This window comes from Callorhinchus milii, unplaced genomic scaffold (genome assembly GCF_018977255.1).
Source record: "Callorhinchus milii isolate IMCB2004 unplaced genomic scaffold, IMCB_Cmil_1.0 Scaffold1, whole genome shotgun sequence".
In the NCBI taxonomy this organism is placed as follows: Eukaryota; Metazoa; Chordata; class Chondrichthyes; order Chimaeriformes; family Callorhinchidae; genus Callorhinchus; species Callorhinchus milii.
Window position 1 is genome coordinate 88,080,184 of NW_024704742.1, and position 23,431 is coordinate 88,103,614.

Below are 23,431 nucleotides of genomic sequence, written 5' to 3' on the forward strand. Positions count from 1 at the left end.
TTACTGGCAGCACTTGAAGATACATGCAGAATTTAAATGTGCTGGCTTGTCATGCTTACAATCAGAGAAAAACAGGAACAAGAGGAGGCCATGCAGCCCATCGAGTCTGTTCCATCAGTTTATTAGGTTTTAGCAGATCTATTAATCCCAATGTCCCTCTCTTTCACCATACCATTTATACCTCTACTACCCAAGTATCTGTTCTATCTCTCTGTTAAACATCCCCTTTGATTTCACCTCTACAGCTTGCTGGGGTAGAGCATTTCCTATCTTCACAAACCCTCTGTATGAAAAAAAATTTCCTGACCTCAGTTCTAATTGTCTTGGTTCTTATTTTTAGGCTTTGCCCCTTGTAATGCATCTCTCTCCCAAGGGGAAGAGTTATCCACTTTCTATCCTTTTATTATTTTAAATACCTCAATCAAATCACCTCTTAACCTCCTCTGTTCTATAGAATATAAACCCACCTTCTGAAATAGTGTTTTTCTGCAACACCATTTATGATTGTAAATGTATGTTTTTTAAAAAAAAATCTGTTGAGGTAGGAATGATCGCATCGGTCTGGGCTGGGTTGGATTTGGAGTCCCACTATGCCACTAGATGATTGATTGTTTTGCAAATTTACTCTAAAATGTGATATTCAATGATTGTATACACTTTCAGGAGGGAGGTGCTCAAAGGCACATTCAAAGAGGTGTGCACAGGTATAGGGAGGGAAAGAGGAGTTCAGTTTTAGGTTCGATTTTTTCTTATTGTCACACTTCAGTCTAAAATCAGTCTTGGTATTGTACTTTTTTTTTTACTTCTAGCAATGTTCTGTTTTCTTTTTAAAGTTTACATGAAACGAGACACAGGGTTGATTTGCTATGTTCCAAGCTGGTGTTACTGGGAGAATCTGATGGGGGGACTGAGCTGCAAGATGATTTGTTTTAGTGTGAAAAACAGTCCAAAGCTGATGCTCCAATGGAAACCCAGTGGGTACAAGGCAGTTCTAAATAAAGTTAATGCACAGACAGAGAATCATATTGGAACAAGTGCTGAAAGAAGACAATGTAAGACCGTATCCTAGAGCAGGGGTTCTGAAACTTTGCCATAGTGAGCCAAGAAAAAAAACAATTGCGCCTCGCCACAGTTCAAGACAACACAAAGAATTGAAAATCACATATTCTGCAAAAATACAAACAACAAAGTAGAAGGGCTGTGATAATTACAGACGCCAATAAGAGTATGAGTGTCAAAAGCACCAAGTCTACTTCACAAAGCACCCTCCGTGCTATCCCACGGCTCTCCCCCAAAAGAACACAAATCACAACAGCCAAAACAGCACAAACACTCCAGGCAATCACAGCCCCAAGACAACTACAGACCATGTCAGTCCAACCCCATCAACGGGAAGAGTAAGCCTGCCTTCTAACTCTACAAAGTGGAATTCAGGGTTACAGTGTAGAAAGCAGAGGCGGGGTTTGGCTGACGTGGGAAGTCCCATCACGGGGTCTGGCTATTGGGGAAGTGCCCCCACCCCTCCCGGGATGTGCAGCCCTGTGAATCCAGGGACTGTTGGGAAACACGCAATAGGCATCTCTCCTGGCTCACGCACGCGCCCCCAGTTTGAAAACCTCTGTCCTAGAAGATAGTAATAAATAGTAATCTTTGCATTTAATATAGCGCATTATCATATCATCAAAATGGCTAAAAGTACTTACAGGATTTTACTGTAAAATTTTACTGTAAATTTTTACTGATTTTATTTGTAAATGAAAGTTCACTTAAACAGGCAGGCAGGCCCTTGGTTTAATGCCTCATCTGAAGGATGGCACATGTTTGACAAAGCAAGACTCCCCATTGGAGTGCCAGCCTGCAAGTTTAATGTCCCAAGGTCGGACTTGAACTCACAAACTTTTGAATTAGAGATGAGATTGCTATAACCGAGCCAGTTGACATACACATTTCTTTAATAATTGTCTTACAATTCTGTGGATACAGTTTTAATAATAATATTATTTATTATTATTAAAGCTAATATGGTTTTATTTATGAAGTAGGTTCAATCAAATATTTCAGAATCAAATGTGTCATTGCACAGCAGGAAACTGGATGCAACATTACAATACATTTCATTGCAAAATATTATTTCAATAGCTGAACATCTTTTTATTAAAATGAGGAAAATGGCAATCATTCACGCATGACCCCCATATAAGAAATACGCTTTGGGCCATTTGCCTGTCATTTCTATTACATGTACCGTAAGCAGCTTAGCAGTAAATCAATTTAAAGAACTGAAGAAGTTAAATACATTATTATTATAATGGGATAAAAGGCAATGAATGCCGTGCAGCTCCATTAGGTTTCTTTGTTAAAGAAAAAAAGCCAATTATCTGCAGCTGTCAACCGTGAAGACCCAGAAGCATTTAAGCCAACATTAGCCTCCACCTGACTTTTTTTTCTCTAAAATAACGTAATTTCCTTTTTTTTTACTGAAAAAGTGTGATAAATACCCCACACAATAAAAGCTGCATGATGTCAGAAAACAGTTGATAGGAATAAATTATTCCTTATAAGTTTCAATGCAGTTAGCTAAAATATGCTTACTGTAGCATTAGACTTGCCGCATAATGCTTTTGGCTTTATTCAGAAAATGAAAGCAGAAGGAAAAAAGGAGGATTTTTGAGGAATGATCAGAACTATTTTTAAAAAATGTAAAACTAAACTACAAACCCAAGCTGCACTTAGCATATTTGAAAAGCAATCAGAAGTAGAAGGGATTGCCAATAACTTCACAAGGCTGAAAAGTTTCAAGTTTCAAACAGTAACTGAGAATCTTGATAACCTCAATGTCTTCATCTGCTAAATGGCTGCTTAAAAGAAACAACAACTTGCATTTATACGGCGTCCTTCACACGGGGTAGAGCTGAAATTATAAATGATTTTTTGGGGGATCAGCTGAGTGTATGACACATGTGAAAACCCATCACCGTGCTTAAGAGTATCCAAACCAAGCTCATATTTCCATGCATCCCACCTACACACGGAAATTCCAGAGATAGATTGTTATTTATTATATTATGTTATATATTATGTTATAGATTGCAAGCTTTTCTGCTGATTGTCCAGCTAGGACCACCCTAGGGTTTTGGTTTGCAGGGCTAACAGGAGCTGAGTGGGATGACTTCCTGCCCCCAGTGACTGGTCTGCCCTTCCAAGTCCTGCCGATGAGCCATCATCAACAGCTTTCATCAGCAGTGCCCTGGAATACTGCGGACCTGCCAGGCTCAGCAACCGGACTACCGAGACCGCCACAGAGGGCTGGCTCGATTCTGACATTCTGTTGCCAGGCATGTCACCTTGGAGCCAGTTCAGCTCAAAGAGACCCCACTTACCTCCTCCCCAAGGTTGGTGATGGTGCCACAACATACTGAGAACACAAAGCACTACTGCCAACCACAGTAAACCAACCCACCACCAAAACGGATTTATATATCAAATGTAAACAAGTTAAATGCTTTATATTTTGCAGATTCTGTTGACAATGCGACTAAAATAATTTGGCATCATCTGACAATTAAATAGCTTTGGAAAGACAGTACAACATTTGACATAAAGGCAAACTCATTGGTAGCAAAAGAGAAGGAACAGAGACAAACAAATAATTTGACAGAGAGAAAACACCATTATAAGTGCACACCAATAAAGGTTCATAAATTTACTCTTAAGTGGAGAATATTATGTGCTTGCTGTTAAATTTGGTAAATTCACCCCACAAAGAGAAAACAACTCCAAAGTCTTAGAAATCTAAGATATGAGGAAAGGATAAGGAAGTTGAATTTGTTCCTTTGGGAAAAAGGACTACAAGGTCACCTGGTAGATCATAAAAGGGATAAATTGTTTATTATAGTGCAGATTTCAAACACGAGGGGACAAGTTAGAAAATTAAGCGCTAATTTAATACTGTTTCTCAACTTCCACACAATCTTACATTTTCAGACATTTTAAGCTTTTAAGGACTTAGTTTCCCCACTACGAAAAAAGGGCAGATGATCGGGTCATCAAGTCGCTGCTGACATCGGGAACGGAGGATGGTGGTGACTCAATAATCAGGAAATCGGCCTTTTAATTTGGTGCTGGCGAAGCACACAGTGAATGAGCCAGCTGGCTGCTCACATGTGCAGTGAAACTAGCCATTGTGTCTCGCATGGTTTGGAATTGTATGGGATCTGACGAAGCTCCCTTGTATTTTGGTCCTCATATAATGGTTAGGACAGTAGCAAATGCAAACTGATGGAATCTCAACAACAAGGCTCGATCATGCACCTCCTTAACCACTCTCCAAGAAGTAGTTGTCTTGAGAAGAGTAGATTGAAAAGGTAATAAAATAATTTGAAAAAAGGTGGAGTTTCATACATATACAAATAAAATATTTCACAGCAGAAATTAGTAACTGAAAGTTCTCTACTCACTTTCTGACTCTGTTCTTCACCTCTGGGTTCTGGCACTGGAACTGACAGGAAGCTGAGGGTGGGGAGTGCGGGAAAGAGCAGAGGTCAGAAGTGCAAACCATAGAAATTGCATTATTGCACAACACTGGGAAAAATTTTTCAAATATTCTTATACAATGTGATGTCTATAGAGGAGAACTGATTGTAGGTTGCCAAAAGCCGAGACTTGGACCCCAGAGTTTGTATTGTGGTACAGCTGGAGTTTAACCAGGTAAAACGATGTAGACTGCCATTGAGAATACTGTCTGTCAAGCTCCCCACTGCTTGTCCTGCTAGAACCATCGTATTCTTTTTGATTTGCAAGGTTAATAGGAGCTGAGTGGGAGTTGTACAGCAGATCCGCCTGGCTCAGGACCTGGATTATTGAGACCACCACAGAGAATTACTCAATTCTGATTTTCTGTTTCCATTGCTTGGGGCTAGCTCAGCTCCATGGAAACCCCACTTACTTCCCCTCAAAGGATGGGAGTCACTAGTTAATCATTTGATATTAACAAATGAGGCCTGAGCCCTACTAGGTGGATGGTAGATAACGTTTATGTCTAGGTGTTTTTTTCAGTCAGCCAGGTGTCTGACATATACGGAAACCCATCACTGTGCTTAAGAGTATCCAAGCCAAGCTGATAATTCCATGCATCCCACCTACACATGGAAAACCCAGAGACAGATTGTTGAAATGGAATGCTCACTCTCTCCCTGGAGGAATGCATCCTGCTTACCTAATTCCGGAAGGTATTAGGCGCAGGTTAGCAAGAGCCAAAGCTTGGGGACCACAGACTGTGCAATGGGGTACTGATGGAGTCTAAACAGCTGAAAAAAGCACAGCTTGCCATTGATATTGCTGTTTGGCAAGTTGCTTATCCAGCTAGAAATACCCTACCCGTTAGGGCTTTGGCTTCTAGGGTTAACAGGAGCTGAGTGGATTGACTCCCTGCCCCATTAGTCAATTTGGTTCTTTACAGGACAACTTATGATGTGCTAGCCACCTTGATGTTCTTGAGGCCCAAGTCCAATGCTCTGTACCAGGCTTACTCAGCACCAGCTGCTTAATCCAGAATCTCATGCAAGGGGCCTTAACAAATGGACGTGCCTGCTGTGAAGCAGACTCTGCCATCAGCGTGCTTAACAGGGCAGTGTAGTTTGGAGCCCTCCCTCCCTGTAGATGCTTCCTGTGTTTGCCACAAATCCACCTCACTTTTTCATCCTGGAATTTGCAGATTGGTCAGAAAAAGCCTCTCTGCTGCATCCCCAGAAGCTCAGTTTCATAAAGGATCTGTTTGCCCACAGATCTTGTATGTCACAAGCTTGATCTGCATTGGGACCTTGTTGTCCTTGAAGAGGGGTGAGCATGACCAGAGTGCCCTTCACCCCTTCTCAGCGTGGTCCTTCAGGACAGTGCCCAGGCTGAAGTTGGTGTCCACCATGACCCAGAGGTACTACCGATAGGAGTCAACAATTGGGACTGATGCCCCCTGTACCTTCCAATCAATTGCCTCGATATCTTCCCTTGGGCTGTGCAGAACCATGATTCTGCACTTGGGAGCGCCCATCACCATGTCCCACTGATTGGCCCAGTGTTCAAGAAGCGCTGCAATCGTGTCAGAGAAGCCTGGAACAGATATACCAAGTCCTTCCCCCTTGATAATACATAATAATAATCCTTGCATTTGATATAGCGCTTTTCACGTCTTCTAGACGTCCCAAAGTGCTTCACAGAATATACTGTAAAGTGAATTGACTGTATATTTGTGGGTGAACGCGGCAGCCAATTGCACACAGCAATGTCCCACAAACAATCGTGGATTGAAAATAACCAATTTATTATTGTTTTGTTTTTTTGGAGGGATTATTATTAGGCGTGTGGAGTAAGGAAACTTGCCCAAGGTTTCGCCCTGCCTGGAATTGAACTCGGGTCTCTCACTTGCAAAGCGAGTGCTCTAACCACTGAGCTACAGGACTCCACGATGCCATCCAACACATCGTTGATGAACACATCGAACAGGGAAAGTGACAATGGACAGCCATGCTTTACCTTCTTTTCCAGAGGGATGGGCTCAGTAAGTCCACTGTCGACCCTTACACAGATCTTGGAGCTGGAGTACACATTCTGGATAAAATCCAGGATTTGGCCATGTACTCCCATGGCTTCCAGTTTCATCATGAGGCACTTGGTTGAAAGCCTTGCAAAAGTTGATCAACGCAACATAAGTGGGTTTCCCCTCAGCCTTACGATGTTGCGATCTCATACAGAGCCACAACCGGTCCCACACATTCCTCACAAGAACGGAAGCCAGAATGCTCCTTCCTGATCAAACCAGGAGCCTCCAATGCTCCAATGATATACATGCAATGACTACCAGAAGCACTACTTTAAGATCCACTGAAATCAGTGAGATCTCTCCGCAGTTATCGGTTACACTAGGGTCACCCTTCTTGTGGATAGACACCACAATTGGACTCTGGAGCACTACGGGGTGCGTGCCTCAAAGAGAATCTTGTTGACCAGGGCTCGGAGGGCACCTCCAAGGCAAATTGGGGGTTCCTGGCTTGGACCTGTACGATCTTCAGCGTTCTCCATCCTCAGAGCAGCTTTTAGGAACTCAGCATTGATGCCGTCCGCACCAGCTGCCTTGTCATCGTCCTTGACTTTTTTTTAGCTTCACGCCGTGCTTGGTCGTAAGGTGCCTTTGCTACAGTTCTAGCTTGCGCCGGGGAAGGTTCCAGAATCGCTTTAAAAGCCTTCTGCTTTCGCCTAATGGCTCTCCTTCCCTTTGTCGTTACCCTGACCGGGCCCCGCTTCCAAGATGGCTGCCTTGCAGGCTGTAGCTCCAGTTTCTTTACAACCTCAGCTGCAGAAGAAGGACTTGGTTATATCTTCAATCGTCGAGTCTGCACTGTCAGCCCTCACGCTGAATCGGCCCCAAGCTTCATGTTCGGCAATACCCTTACATGCTGGAGTACCTCGATACATTCACTCGTAGCACAAGGCACACCTACGGATTCAACCTGACAATCACCCCATGTCACAGAGCCAGTAGAAGACCAAGAACCGCCTTCTTAACACTGAAGGTGACGAGCCAGTGGTCAGAGGTTTCCCAGGAACGTCAAACAATGCAATTGGAAAGTCTAAGACGTGCCGATCCACTCACCACCACGTGATCGATTGCTGTTCCATTCTGCACTCCACACCAATGCTGTGTAATTGGTGAACCTCAGAATGGAAGTAGAGAGCACCGCTGTCGAAGGTTATTTTTTTTCCTCCACCTTTGAAGCTCCGGAGCAATCTCAAGGAGCAACGGGCAGTCAGAGAAATGTTGTGCGACGCAATCCAGCAAGGTGCCCACGGCCTTAAGGACCTCCGGTGCTCAACACCAGACAGCCTTTGGGGAATGTACACTGATCCCCCAAGCCAGGTGCAGATCCCCTGAAAAGTATCTTCTCCCAGATGAGGTTAGCAGAGGACACTCTGCCTTCCACTGCCAGCAGTCCTGGTTAATGATCAGGGACATGCCACGTGCACTATTTCTCTTTGTGTCCATCGGTACTTCAACTACCTGGTAGCCATGGAAACGCAATCGATGATCACCCACCATCCCACCCGTTTCCTGGAGAGCAAGAACACAAATTCGCTCTTGACATTCCATGTGGCAAAGGTGAGACCGAGCCTCTGAGAGATGTTCTTACAATTCTGATGCAGTGAGACTGCCGTGGCAGGTTCAGGTTGTTGGTCAGTACAGCATCTGACTGGGCGCACATATCATCCACTTTTGTGTCGACAAAGTGAAATCTATGTTCCACTATGGTACTGACTATTATTTAATAGTGAATTATTGAATCAACCTATGGCTCATCATCATGCATTTTCCAAGTCTTCTTCAGTAACTACCTATTTGTCAGAAAGAACTGAACTTTGTGTACTAGACCAAGAAATTAGTCAATGAGAGAAATAACCTAAAATTATCCCACAATCTTAGTTAAGAAAATCAGCAAAATGTTTATAACAAAGATGGGGGCAGGGGCGGTAGAAAGAAACTAAAATAAAAGTTAATACAGGCTATCTTAAATTTGTGTCAGGCCTGCATAGGTCACATTGGAGAACTGCATATAGTTTTGGTCTTGTTAGTTCAAAACAATTTACTCAGCTGTTAGGAGCACCATATTCCAAAATTAGCTACTAAATAATTCCAGAATTTAGGCGACTGAGCTATGAAGAAAAATGACCACACTAGGACTTTTCTCTCACGAAAAGGAAAGACTGAGCTGGTACATGATGAATTCATATTTAAAATTCTGGAGAGTTTGGAAGTTTAAGTGTCTGAAATTGTAACAAGTTAGAATTTGCTTCCCTGCCATAAAACGACCAATCCCATATTATTGCTAATATTGATCCCATTATCCTTCAAACCCTTTAGAGTGCTCTAGTAGGATTTCTTGCACCAGGATCCAGAGTCTAACAGGAATCCATTAAGTACTAAAAAACAGTAAGATCATTGCAGCAAATACCACACAATCTGGATTCTGTTGTAATACAATGCACAAATCAACTATTCTTACAGACAAGGAGCCTGGATTTACTCTACCTGTCAACATTTCATTGTGGAGGGAATAGCTGTCATTTGCTTGCTACTTGACCAGAGGCATTCATATGTTATTGCTGCTAGAAGCTGATGGAATCAAGATTAATGTTAAGACTCAAACTGACTCAAAATGTCAGTCTGTTCAAATGAGCATGGGGACATATTTTCATACTTCATATAGAATCACAGAATTATACAGCATAGAAGGAAGCTATTTGGCCCATTGCATCTGTGCCAGCTCTTTGAAAAGAGCTATCCAAATCAATCCCACTCCCCCGCTCTCTCCCCATAGCCCTGCAAACTTGTCCTCCCCAAATAATTATCTACTTCTCTCTTAAAAGTTGTTATTGAATCGGCTTACACCACCCTTTCAGGTAATGCATTCCAGATCCCAATAACTCGCTGTGTGAAAAAATTTCTCCTCACCTTCCCTGTTTTTTTTAATAACTACGTTAAATCAGTGTCCTCGGGTTACTGATCCACCCGCCAGTGGAAAAAGTTTCTCCTTGTTCACCCTATCGAATTCCCTCATCATTTTGAAAACATCTACTAAGTCGCCTCTTAACCTCCTCTGCTCCAAGGAGAATAATCCTGGCTTCTCTATCCTCTCCTGATAACTGAAGTCCCTCATTCCTGGTACCATCCTGGTAAATCTCCTTTGCACCCTCTCCAATGTCTTGACAATCTTTCTAAAGTGTGGTGCCCAGAACTGAACACAGTCTCCAGCTGAGGCCTAACCAGTGTTTTATAAAGGTTTATCATAACTTCCTGACTTTTGTATTCTATGCCGCTATTTATAAAGCCTAGTGTCCAATATGCTTTTTTAACAGTTTTATCTTCCTGTCCTGACACCTTCAAAGATTTACTTATATGATCCCCAGGTCTCTGTTCCTTCACTCCCTTTAAGATTATACCATCAGCTTATGTTCCTCTCCTCATTCTTCCTCCCAAAATGTATCACTTCACATTTCTCCACATTAAACTTCATCTGCCACGGTTCTGCCCACTTTACCAGTCTGTCTATGTCCTCTTGTTGTCTGCTACAAGAGGACATCCTCCTCACAGTTTACTGTTTTTCCTAGCTTAGTATCATCTGCAAACTTGGAAATTGTACTCCCTATACCCAAGTCCAGGACATTTATATAGATCAAAAATAGCAGTAATCCCAATACTGACCCCTGGAGAACACCACTGCACACTTCCCTACAGTCAGAAAAACAACCGTTCACCACCACTCTCTGCCTTCTGTCTCCCAGCCAATTTGATATCCATGCTTCCACTGTAATACCGTGGGCTTCTATTCAATGAAGTACTTCTCCCACACTATCAGCATATATTGACTGGGACAGCTCGAATGCAGCCTTTTTTGAAAAAAAAGCCATTAAGGGAAGTCCAAGTAGCCCTGCACTGTATAGGAATTCCTCTGACATGACACAACGTGGCAACTCAGACAGTTCAGGCAGCACACAAGAAAGCAACAAGCCTGATCCCAAGTGTTAAGACAAATGATGCACAAGGAATGATTAGCTAAGGTTCTTTGACCTCAAAAATATATATACATCTTGGTGAGTTCCTGTGAGCACCTTCTAGAAATGATACTTAATGGGATTTATAAAATAGCAGCAGATACGCAAATACTTTTAGATACACCAAGACCCGAAAACACACGCTGCGTGGAGGGCACTATATAAGTGCTAGTTGTTGTTCTGTCCTTGAATGGTTCATATCCTGCCTCTCACACCGTCTCCACTTTGACTCTACAAACGGCTTCTCTTCTAGGCCCCGCACCGTCTCGTGTGGAGTTCATCAAGGCTCTGTCCTTTTCAATCTGTATATGCTCCCTCTTGGTGACATCATCCGCAGATATGGGGTGAACTTCCACATGGATGCGGATGACACCCAACTCTATCTCTCTGCCTCCACTCTTGACTCCAGGACCACTGCTGTCCTGACTGAATGTCTGTCAGACATCAAGTCCTGGAGGAGAGCTAACTTTCTACAGCTGAACGTCAACAAGACGAGCTCTCCTGGTTGGCTCCCGTCAGCGCCTCCACACCTCAGGCATTGGCAGCATCACCATTCATGGCTAAACACTCCACCTCCCTGAGCCATTCTAGAACCTAAGCATCTTGTTTGACCCTCAACTATCCTTCTCCCCCACATCCATGCCATGACCCGCTCTGCCACTGCCTCACTCCTCAGGCCGGCGAAACTCTCATTCACACGTTCAAATACAAGGATTATTATTACGCATCACATCTAGGCTCGACTATGCCTGCTTTTCAGCTTTCTCAACTCTTCCCTCCACAAGCTGCAGATCATCCAGAATTCTGAAGCTCGTGTCCTCTCCCGCACCAGGCTCCAAGATCCCATCACCCCCACTCTTGCCCAGCTCCACTAGCTCCCCATCCCTCAGAGATAGAATTCAAAATCCTTCTCCTCGCCTTCAAGGTCCTCCACAGCCTTGCTCCTTCCTACCTCTGTAACCTGCTAACCCCTTGTCAACCTGTTCTTTCCCTCTGCTCAGCAAGCTCCAGCCTGCTCCACGCGCCCCGCCCGGCCTGCCCCACCAATGGCGTTTGGGCCTTCAGCTTCTCCGTCCCTCTGGAACTCCATCCTGCATTCTGTTTGCCTCGTCCCCTCCCTTGCCTCCTTCAAGGCACATCTCAAGACCCTCCTTTTCGACTGTGCCTTCAGCCACCCTCCTACCCTCCACCCTCCCTTGACCTAACCCTTTTTGTCTGCTAGAGGCCAAATCCGTGAATGTCCAGCACCTTGGGATGTCCTCCTGCTGTGAAAGGCTCTATACAAATGTAATTTTGCATATGTGAATGTGGAGAGCCTAGGCAATCACTTGAACACTCTCTGATGCAGTGCCCCCTGTCAACATCCTGCACTCCGGAGAAACTATTCAAGATAAATGTCAACACCGGATCCTGGCTGCAATTTTGCAGCAACAAGCTATGATGATGACCTGACCAGATCAAGTTCATAAAGCTTTCCACCTCATATATCAATCATCTGGATACAGGAATGGGGGGGTGAGGGGGGAGGGAACTCTACGTTTGCAGATATCACTAAGCTAGGAAGTGTTACAAATTGTGTAGACGAAAGGTAGAAAATACAAAATAAAATAGATAGCAAGTGTGCAGAACTATGCCAGATGTAAGATTGCAAAATGTGAGGTGGTACACTTTGAATGGAAGATTTGTTTTTGGTCAATAGGGTCTGACACATGTGGAAGCCATTATTACCCAAATCAGAACTAAGAGTTCCACATATATATGTCACCTAAATAGACATCAGCCTCGCTCAGTCAGTAGCACTCTAACCTCTGAGTCAGAAGGTTGGGACTTTGAACTCATGGCCTAGGCTGATATATTACTACAGTGCTGGAGAGGCCTGTAATTTTTTTTGGAAGTGCCATCCTTTGGATGAGACATTAAACTGAGGTTTTGTCTGCTTGTTCAGGTGGATGTTAGAGATCCCAATGTTACTATTTGAAAAGTGAAGGGAGCTGTCCTGGTGACCTGGGCAACAATCCCCCAAATAAAATTGATCATTTAATTTCATGGTTGTTTGTTGAACATTTCTGTACCAAATTGACTAATGGGGCAGGAAGTCAATCCACTCAGTTCCTGTTAACCCTGAAAGCTAAAGCTGTAACGGGTAGGGTTGTCCTAGCTGGACAAGCAGTGAGAAAGATTGCCAGACAGCAATTTCAATGGCAAGCTATGCAAATTTAGCTGGTTAGACTCCTAAGCCAAGCCTTGGCTCTTGCCAACATGTGCTTAATACTTTCCGGAATTAGGTAAGCAGGATGAGTCCCTCAGGGAGAGTGCGTACTCCATTCCAACAATCTATCTCTGTGAATTCCATGTGTGGATGGGATGCATGGAAATCTCAACTTCTTTTGGATACTGTTAAGCATGGTGATATGTTTCCACATGTGTCAGATACTTGTCTAGCTCCCCAAAAAAATTGACTAACATGTTCACCTACAACTACAAAAAACAGTTGCTCACTTCACAGTAGAACCTGTGAAATGCTTTGCCATGTCCTTCTGGCATGAAAGGCACTAAAACAAATGGAAAAATTATTATTAACAATAATAAATTTCACGGTGTCTCGAATGGAAAATGCATTCTCTCCCTGGAATGGATACATGTACCTGCTTACCTAATTCTGGAGCACATTAAATTAGCATTTATATAGCACCCTTCACGCAGGGCAGCATTTCAGAGATGTTAGAGATTAGGCATAGGTTGGCGAAAGCCTAGACTTTGAGACTCCAGAATGCACAATGCAGTACTTTTGGAGTTCGACCAGTTAACACCACAAAGCTTGCCACTAAGAGTACTGTCTGGCAAGCTTCCCATTGCTTGTCCAGCTTGGGCCACTTTACTGATAAAGGCTTCAAGTGCGAAAAATGATTGCTCCCAGTGATAAGTCTGCCCTTCCAAGTTTAGTTAGGTTGGCTAGTCTGTCATCAACAACAACAACAAAATTACATTTATAGAGCGCCTTTCACGTCGGGAGGACCTCCTAAGGCGCTGAGGTCATCAGCAGTACCCAGGAGTTAAGTAAACAGTGGAATGGGGGTTGAGAGTTAGTTCTAAATGACAAAGCACTTTTGAGGGGTAAACGAGACGAGAGATCTACAGGGTTCAAATCAATTAAACATTAAAATCTAGTTTGCAAGTCTAAATCCTGGTCTTTATTACAAAATGTATGACTGCTCCAGTTATAAAGAGCACTGGTCAGACCTCATATGGAATACTGTGCTCAATGTTGGGCACCTACCTTAGGAAGCATATACTGGCCTTGGAGGGTGTCCAGCAATGGTTCATTAGATTAATACCTGGGCTGCCAAAATCTAATAAGTTGGTAGAACTGGCTGGATAGACTGAATTGCTTCCTCCTGTTCCTGTGATACATCCTCTTACGTGAATTCTGGATAAAGGTCAATTTACAATCCAATTCTTTAAAATCCTTCATAAATACAAAAACTATACATTGTTTAATAATAAATAGGGATTTGCTATTGGCAGCAAATCTAAATTAATAATCAATACATATGAATTGTCACTCAAATCTTTTACAAAGATCATTGGAACTCAGATTGTTTGCCAAGTGCTTTAGTGGTATTACGTTCTCAGCAGCTGTGCTCAATTGATTTTACATTGACCATTGAAAGATGGCAGAGATGTGTTCTCATTACTGAGAAAGCCACAAATTAACAACATTTCTAGATCACTGTGTCTCTCTCCAATTTTTCTTTTTATAATTAATCATGATAAATTTACATTTAAAAATCCATATATAGTTTCGCTAACATCTCATTTGATAAAGTCAGTATCCTGTGTGTGATATTGGCACTTCAACATTGCTGACACTGGTAAGTGCACATATGTTTAGGAGTTTTAAGGGCAATTTTAGGACAGATACCAGGAAGGTTTTCTTTACTCAAAGGGTAATCAATGACTGGAACAGGATTACCAGGAAAGGTTGTCGAGGTGCGGGCACTGGACTCAGCTTGATGTTGTGATGGGAGGATGGGAGAGTGGGTGTTCTGGAGAGAGGAGATCAGTTATAATAATAATCCCTCCATTTAATATAGCACCTTATCACGTCATTGAGACATCTCAAAGCACTTCACAGAATATACTGTAAAGTATAAGGACTGTAGTTTGTAGGCGAAACCGGCAGCCAATAGCGCACAGCAGTGTCCCACAAACAGTCATGGATTGAGTGACTTTTTTTAAATTTTTTGTGAACCTTGATTTTAATTTCTGTTAAGAATTGCAGCACCACCAATGGGTAACAATAGTGAATCCATGTTACTGTGCAGCAGTGAAGAAAAATATTTCCACTAATTTTCAATACATGTATCAGAAGCCATAGCACAATACACAGTAAATTGAGTATATTCTTGATGGAATAAAGTCAGAGAATATGAGATTGGAGGGGAGGTATGGGAAGCAGAGGAAAGAAACTCACAGAACTACCAGTTCTAAGTACTGCAGATCATTTGAGACCAAAATACTTTAAAAATAAATTTCCATTGCAGCAATTCAGGGCAATTATGCCAATTATTGTTTGGATTAAATCAAAAGCAATTAAAGATAAAACTCTTTATGATCACAATTTTGAGTAAGGAATTATTAAAAAAAGTAATATAGAAATTATAAAAACTAATTTAATATAGAAATTAGTAACAACTAATTTCTATATTAAAGCCAATTTCTAAAGATAAATTCAACGTCACTATTAACCGCTAATCAGAAGGATTCATGTGTGTGCGAGTGTCGCCTAATTAATTTCTACAACTTTAAAAAAAATCTGTAGAAATCTGTAGAACACACAAACAGTATTTCAGCAAATGTTCAAATGAATCATTTTCAAGTTGTTTTGGAAGTTGGTGCAATACTATCAGTATCTGGTTTGTATTTTTTCTTAAAAACATGCTGGAGAAATTGACTGAAATCTCTGAAAACAAGGCTTTCAATGAAAGACAAAAGTAGGAAATCAATTTATGGCATTAAAGTTGTTCTGGAATAACAAGTGCAAATAAAAAAAGTCAAAACACTGCAGCTTCCAAGTTCATTCTCAACAATGAACAACATCTACAGTATTTCCGAGGGTAATATTCTGTATTACGTTCTGATAACATATATAAGCAGCAGCCTCCAGGCTCCTTTATAGATTGCAATGCCACTACTGGCCAATCAAGAGCAATGGTTGCCAGTGTGAGACTTGTGTGTTAAATTGCTGAGATCAGTGTCTGAATCTGAATGCACAACAAAAGGAATGCAGTCACTGTACTACTGGCTCTGCTTTTGGTTGCTTAGAAACTCACCAACACCGTCTTTGTATCTATGGTTCAATTTTTGTTAAAAAAACAGCCTGGCATAAAGGGATTATTTAAATCTTTTACAGTTGCTAGGTTTTAAACAGAGGGATTTCATTTGTTTAAACTCAGATGATTTATAAACAACCCATAAAATTGTAAGGAGCTCTCTGTCACTCAGCTCCTCACACATGCTAAGAAGTGATTCATCACTGAGTTCTAAGTAGCGAGAACTTTCTCAACAAACAGAATTAAACTATCTACTCGTCTTAATTGTAATCTTTCACTTAACACAAAAGGTATATACACCTCTAACAGCTTTTCATTTTCACCAAAAGGACATTAATGGGTCAGACAAGACAATAAACAATTGGGAATCCTGTAGGGTAATGGTTGGCACACTCGCCTTGCAAGCAAGAGGACCCGGGTTTGATTCCATACCTCACACACCTCTGTTTACCTAGTAGTACATAGGAACCCGGTTGTTAGTCGATTGGCAGAGTGCTTTCCAGGGGTAATAATCCCTCAAAGAAAAATTCAATTGTGTGCTGGTCACTCAATCCACGACTGTTTGTGGGACACTGCTGTGTGCAAATGTTTAGCCCACAAAATACAGTCAATCCATTTACAATATATTCTGTGAAGTTCTTTGAGACGTCCCAATGACATGATAAGGTGCTATATCAAATGCAAGGATTGCTGTTATTATTATTATCATTATGGAGTCCTGTAGCTCAGTGGTTAGAGCACTCGCTTTGCAAGTGAGAGACCCGAGTTCAATTCCAGGCAGAGGGTGAAACCTTGGGCAAGTTTCCTTACTCCACACACCTAATAATAATCCCTCCAAAACCAAAAACAATAACTAAATTGGTCATTTTCAATCTACGACTGTTTGTGGGACATTGCTGTGCGCAATTGGCTGCCGCGTTCGCCCACAAATATACAGTCAATTCACTTTACAGTGTGTTCTGTGAAGCGCTTTGGGACGTCCTCCTGACGTGAAAAGTGCTATATCAAATGCAAGGATTATTATTATTATTATTAACAATTGTGGTTGGGGAAAGAGTCAATCAACCAGTGGTTAAGTCATGCACAAATTCATTTAAAACCACCGTTTTCCAGAAAGGTATCAACCTGTATCTATTAATTATTTTTCTCTTAAAATATTTCAGCACTCACCAACCCACAACCAACTTGGACAACAGCAGCCTCTGAACGCTGGAAATCTATTTCGACAATAACAGCCTGCAATTACTTAGCGGCCTTCACACTGGGTAGCGTCTCCGAGCGTTGAAATTATATTATCTCTATTATATGAAAAAAAATTAAATAAGATTTATTCCTATTGGCTCGATTCCAGAAAAGAGCAATCTTGAGACAAAAATAAAGTCACCACGTAGCACAACACTTGTCCAGCTAAAACCTTCGGCTTCCAGGGTGGGGAACATACCTACACTTCCAAGCTTCATTGAGGAGTCAGATAATAATAATAACAATAAGAGAAAGCTGAACCATAATATCTTGCATTATAGCAGATCTGAGTGGCTTTGCCAGTTCAATCCCCAAAAGATTCCAACTTGTATTTCTATACCCAGCCCCCACCCACCCCACCCTGAGAGTGTATTCATACGTTTTCCTCCCCTCTACCCCTTCTCCAGCCTACTCAAATAAATTCCTTCATGCTCTGGCACTTTCCTATCTTTCTGATATCCCACTCCACTGCTCATCCACTCTGCTGGATACAGAGTTTGGTTTGGATGCATTTAAGCATGGTGATGGGTTTCTGCATGTGTCAGACACCTGACTGACGAAAGTAAAAGCAGAATTTCATGGCTAATTGGAACTCTAATGGTTTTTTCCAACGATACATGGAATATGGATTTACACTGCAACTGTGAGTTTCCAATCTCAACTCTGTCAAAAAGAGATCAGGTGCCTCTTCAAAAGAGGAAGAGTAGCAACAACAAGAACGTCAGGTAGCTTAGCTCGTGTATAACTTCTTGTAAGCAGCAACAACATCAATAATAACAGCCCGCATTTATATAATGCCCTGCACGTAGGATGAACTCACAGCAATTTGTAGATGGATAGAGTGTTGAGAGGAAAGAGGACATAAAGGTGTTTATCAAAAGCAAGGTCAAAGAGAAGCTTTTAAGAGAGTTTTGAAACCAGGAAGAAGCTAGGTAAAAAGATTTTAGAGGTGGAAAGAGTTCCAGAGAGCAACTGCAGAGGGGCATTAACAATCAAAGAGAGTACACTGTTCAGAAAAATTTAAAGACAACATAAAAAAAACTATTTTGAAATAAGTTGATGCTTGCAATTCAGCCTCAGGATTTAGGTCAACCAAATCTCTAAACTGAGTTACAGTCTTGTAACCCACTCTCGTATACCTAACCATTTAATGTGTGGACTTAATTTAATATGCACTCGTATATTAAAGTACACACAATGCCTGCCTCGCATTCTGCTATGCAGTTCAGGGTTAAAGCTCAGATATTTACAGACATTGGTTGAATTCATATTTTTCATACCCTATTTTAACAATCTATATTTCATACATATTTTATATTAAAAAGCTATAGCAAACGTAAGATCTGTGGCAATCCAATTCTAGATAGAATTACTTTAAGTAACCCAAATTAATTGAGAGACATTCAACATTTTCTCAAATCAGACATTTCATTTTAATGTCACCCAGTGCTAAAACTCTGCAGTCTATAGTGCTCGCTCACTGCAAGGAGCATGTTAGCTGATTTTTTTCTCTCAAATTTTATTTCCAATTGCTCCATTCACCTCTCCTAAAGGCAGGAACATTCTTACAAAAGATTTCAAAAAAAATTTCAATGGATTACAGCACCCGCCACCAAAAAAAAGTCTATTACTCTTGTGCACACATTAAATGGTTGGATATTTGACCATGAAAGCACTGTAGCCAAGCTCCTCTGGCTTGGCAAGCTTGTACACTTGAAATACCTCTTTAGCAAAGGTCACTGGCTACAATAATAATAATAATCCTTGTATTTGATATAGCACTTTTCACCTCTTCTAGATAATAATAATAATAATAATCCTTGCATTTGATATAGCGCTTTTCACGTCGGGAGGACGTCCCAAAGCGCTTCACAGAACACACTGTAAAGTGAATTGACCGTTTATTTGTGGGCGAACGCGGCAGCCAATTGCGCACAGCAATGTCCCACAAACAGTCATGGATTCAAAATGACCAATTTATTATTGTTTTGTTTTTTTGGAGGGATTATTATTGGGCGTATGGAGTAAGGAAACTTGTCCAAGGTTTCACCCTGCCAGGAATCAAACCCAGGTCTCTTGCTTGCGAGGCAAGTGCTCTAACCACTGAGCTACAGGACTCCACAGGCTAGAGGTTACTAACAATAAGCCGAGCATTTTTCTCCACTCCCAAACCTGGACCAACTCTCAGACCAAAAATAGAACCTGAAACCTTCAGGCTTGCAATGCTCAGTGTCAGACAATATGGTACTTTTCCTCAATGTGGCATTACAGGAGCTATTAAATCACATTTTAATCCTCATTAATGAAGAAAAAGGATTTCTACATTACATTGCTGAGGAGGGGATAGTGACAATAGAAGCTCTGCTAATTCTATTTTTCTTTGCCAATGTACAGGCAGGGCACAGTAGGTCCAAGAAACTCACTTCAAAGCCTGCATTTTTAAAAAGAACCAAAACACAGACCCTCAACTCCAGCGTTGGGGTCATTGAGTCATTATTTCTTCTGTTTTCTTTAAAAATCTGGAAGCTTCAATAATAAGAAGAGTAAGGGGAAAGGAAGAGATTGAACATTTAGTCGTGTATTTTTCATTCCTCCTGCTGTTCCAACATGTATGAATCAACATTGACACAGAAGCACTAATAATATCCTTTTTCCATCAAATAAGATAGAATTACATGGTCATGGTGCATAAAACTGCAATTATAATTGGTAATAAGGCCAAATGTAATAGCACCTAGCAGGTGAAGTGCAGTTGAAATTGTGCTCTCACTAAGGACCAAGGGAAGTAATGTTTTAATAGGTCAAAGGAAATTAGTAGGTTATTCAAGCTATTTGGAAATTTCACTTTTGCAAAAGATTTCACAGATTAAGTTCAAGAACCTCTAGCTTCCAAATTTTCTCTCATCTGTTAGATGCTCTAAAAGTTTATAAGTTTATATTTTTTCCACACTATGGAGAAAAAAAAGTAATTTCCTTATACCATACATTTGAAAGACATAGTTCCTTCCAATGACCCATATTTTATCTGCTGTTATTTAGGGCCACAATGGAGTGACAGGCAGTCTTTTCTTACAACCAATAATTAACTCTGCAACTGGCTGCTAGGAGGTCCACAACTTTCCTCAGTATTACTTGCCTGCAAATTTTATTCCCTCTGTGGGAACCAGTTGTGGCCACCACCTCCCCTCACAGCTTGGATAAGACTGGGAACTTAATGCGTGTGGAGTCAAAGACATGAACCCAGGCCCTGTGTTTATCAGACACAGTGTAAGTGCGTTTTGCTCAGCAGCTGCATGCATGCAGTTTCTTTCGATTTCAACTGCAGGTGAAGGTAGGATAGAAAAAAAATTGAGGTCACGAAGGCTGCCTGTCTGTGTCATGTCACATTAGTGCCAATCTGCTGTCAATGAATGAAAGGGAGAATTCAAAAGTACTGAAGAAGAGATAATTAATTAAAGGAGCGACAAAGGGAAGATAACAGATTATAAAAAGTGAAGAAATAAAGACAGAACATTGGAACAGAAAGACTACTTAATGAAGGGAGGCAAGGAGAAAGAAATAGCAAGAGTGAATTAAGATTAAAGTGCAAAATTAATTAAAGACAGAATAACGACAAGGTGAAAGAGATTGAAAATAAGTGTAAGAAAAACTGCAAGAACAAATCACGTGATTAAAGAGGAAATTAGATTAAAAAGAACTACATGTGAATAGATTTTTGTTTAAAGACAAGTGCATTTACAGTTCCAATAATATTGCTGGAGGATTTTTTGTCCACAGAATTAAACAACCCCTCCCCTCCCCGTCCACAAATCCATCAGTCCATCCATTTTAAAACTGAAACATCAGGACAATTAATATCAAAGCTGGCACATAAAACAATAGTTATGAAATGTAACTCTTTTCTAAGAGTTTTATATTTTTGTACATAAAACAGAGAGTTACTCCAACATAGATTTTGACTATAAACGGACAATACAATGCTCTGTATCAAAAGTTCTTGAGTCTTTGAGATGGCACCCTGCAAGAAGGGCGCTATATAAATGCAAGTTGGTGGCATTGTCTTTGTGTTGTACACCCAATGATACATTCCATACAGAACACAGAGGAGTACCATTTGTTAACAACCTGTGTATACATCTACAAAACTGTTGATGGCTTTATAGAGATTAATTTAGATTTGTAAAATAAATACAAACATTCCACCAATGGCTCAGTCAATAAATGCACTGCCCAAAGTGAACTGAGTTCCACAGACTTGAAAAGTCTATGATCCCAATTTGTGTTATTAAGTCTCTCTCAGCTGGGTGGTGGGTGGAGTCCTGTAGCTCAGTGTTTAGAGCACTCGCTTTGCAAGTGAGAGACCTGAGTTCAATTCCAGGCAGAGGGCGAAACCTTGGGCAAGTTTCCTTACTCCACACAGAGCCTAATAATAATCCCTCCAAAACCAAAAACAATAATAAATTGGTCATTTTCAATCTACGACTGTTTGTGGACATTGCTGTGCGCAATTGGCTGCCGCGTTCACCCACAAATATGCAGTCAATTCACTCTACAGTGTGTTCTGTGAAGCGCTTTGGGACGTCCTCCCGACGTGAAAAGCGCTATATCAAATGCAAGGATTATTATTACATGCTTCTCAGTACTACCCAATGACCTCTGGTGGAAGTGAATATGCATGGAGAGGATCAGGATTAACCGTGATACCCCACAATCAAATAGTTTATAAACACTCACCGTTGGGGTCACACATGAAGAATGGTAACTAGGGTGAGGTATTGGAGGGTGGCCAGCGCCTGTGGAACCGTACCCAGGAATAATCAACACCTGTAGAGAAGCAGGAAAGAGAAGAAATAATGAGTTAAAACAAATCACATGAAGTTCAGTTGTGTAATACAAAATTCACTCCTGGACTTGATCCTTCACAGTACGTGGTGAGGTTATTAATTTAAAGCATTGGAAATGAGCAGAATGTAGGCATTCTTGTTGCAGCAGATATCTTGGAAAATGTCCAGACTAAAAACAGATAAAAACAGACCGGTGCACTGCTGTCCTGTGTCATTGCAATGCATAATGGACCTCAAATTAAAGAATGCATGGGTTGTGCACTTATGTTCATGTTGGCTGATCTGACTGTGTATTTTGTAGGCAGATGCGATAGCGAGTGAATTACGTCGGGCAGGGGGAAGGGGGTGCGGTTGTTGGCCAAGACACTGGGAGAAACTCCCTTCACTTTTCAAATAGTGTCCCAGGCAGACAAAACCTTGGATTAACATTTCTTCCAAAGGACAACACTTCCAACAATGCAGCACTCCCCCCCCTAAGAACATCCTGGAGCATCAGCCTAGATTGTGAGTTTGTGAGTTCAAAGTTCTGACATGAGGCTTAAATAAACAACCTTCTGACTAAAGACGTGCGAGTGCTGCCAACTGAGCCAAATTGACTCCCAGAGTAGTGCATTACTAACTGCTTTTATTGAGTGTGTTCCACATAACCACTAATTGTGGGGGGAAAATCCCAATCTCTAGTATCCTTTTAGGTATTAACTCTCTTTAATAATGTTCCTGATTATGCCTGCATGATCACATAAACATCCTTATAAATGCCTTGTTTACAACATTCATACTTGTTTTTTAAAAAACTGAAATACCCTCACCAATTAACCTTTTTTCTGATGACAAGATGAGCCCTGTGAGTCTCACCTCAAACTTAGACTATTAAGTCCCACCAATAGTTTCACATCACTTCAAATAGCTCCCCCAAATTTCACACAATATTTCAAACCAGTGACCTATACAAGATTGGAATGACTTTATTTGGCCACAAAGATACACACAGTACATTAAGTTGACTAATGCATGTGGCCTATTTCAATCCAACCACATTTTGATTTTTTGCTTATACTTGTCTATTCACATTGGCATCCACTACAAAAGGCGAATATTAACTACATATGACAAGAAATGAAACAAATTATCTTGTGACATGTAGAAAAGGTTACCCCTCATTACTGATCATAACAATGATGAGTAAAGCCCTGCAGATGCAAAACAATTATACTGCCTCCAATAAGAAATGCAGCCTACCCTGTTGCTATGAGCCAAGTCATTTCTAGAAACTAAGAGCAGAACAAATATGTTTAGAGGAGCTTGTGTGCCTTTCATTCTTTTCCTGTCAATCAACTCACCACATGCCTCTTTTCTTTGATCAAATGTTACTCAGTGTGAAGAATTGTGTGAGTGTGTGTGGACTCTAAAGGT

At 41.2% G+C, this 23,431-nt stretch overlaps 1 protein-coding gene across 1 annotated transcript in view; it reads right to left on the reverse strand.

Annotated features, from left to right (window-relative positions):
• rfx3 (regulatory factor X, 3 (influences HLA class II expression)) overlaps positions 1-21,963 on the reverse strand; it is a 148,123-nt gene extending 126,160 nt beyond the window's left edge. Inside the window, exons 1-2 of the mRNA XM_007892606.2 lie at positions 21,909-21,963; positions 4,458-4,509 (exon numbers count right to left, since the gene is read on the reverse strand). The gene's annotated coding sequence lies outside the window, so the exon portion shown is untranslated. The remainder of the gene's footprint in view (positions 1-4,457; positions 4,510-21,908) is intronic.
• Positions 21,964-23,431: the final 1,468 nt, after the last annotated feature.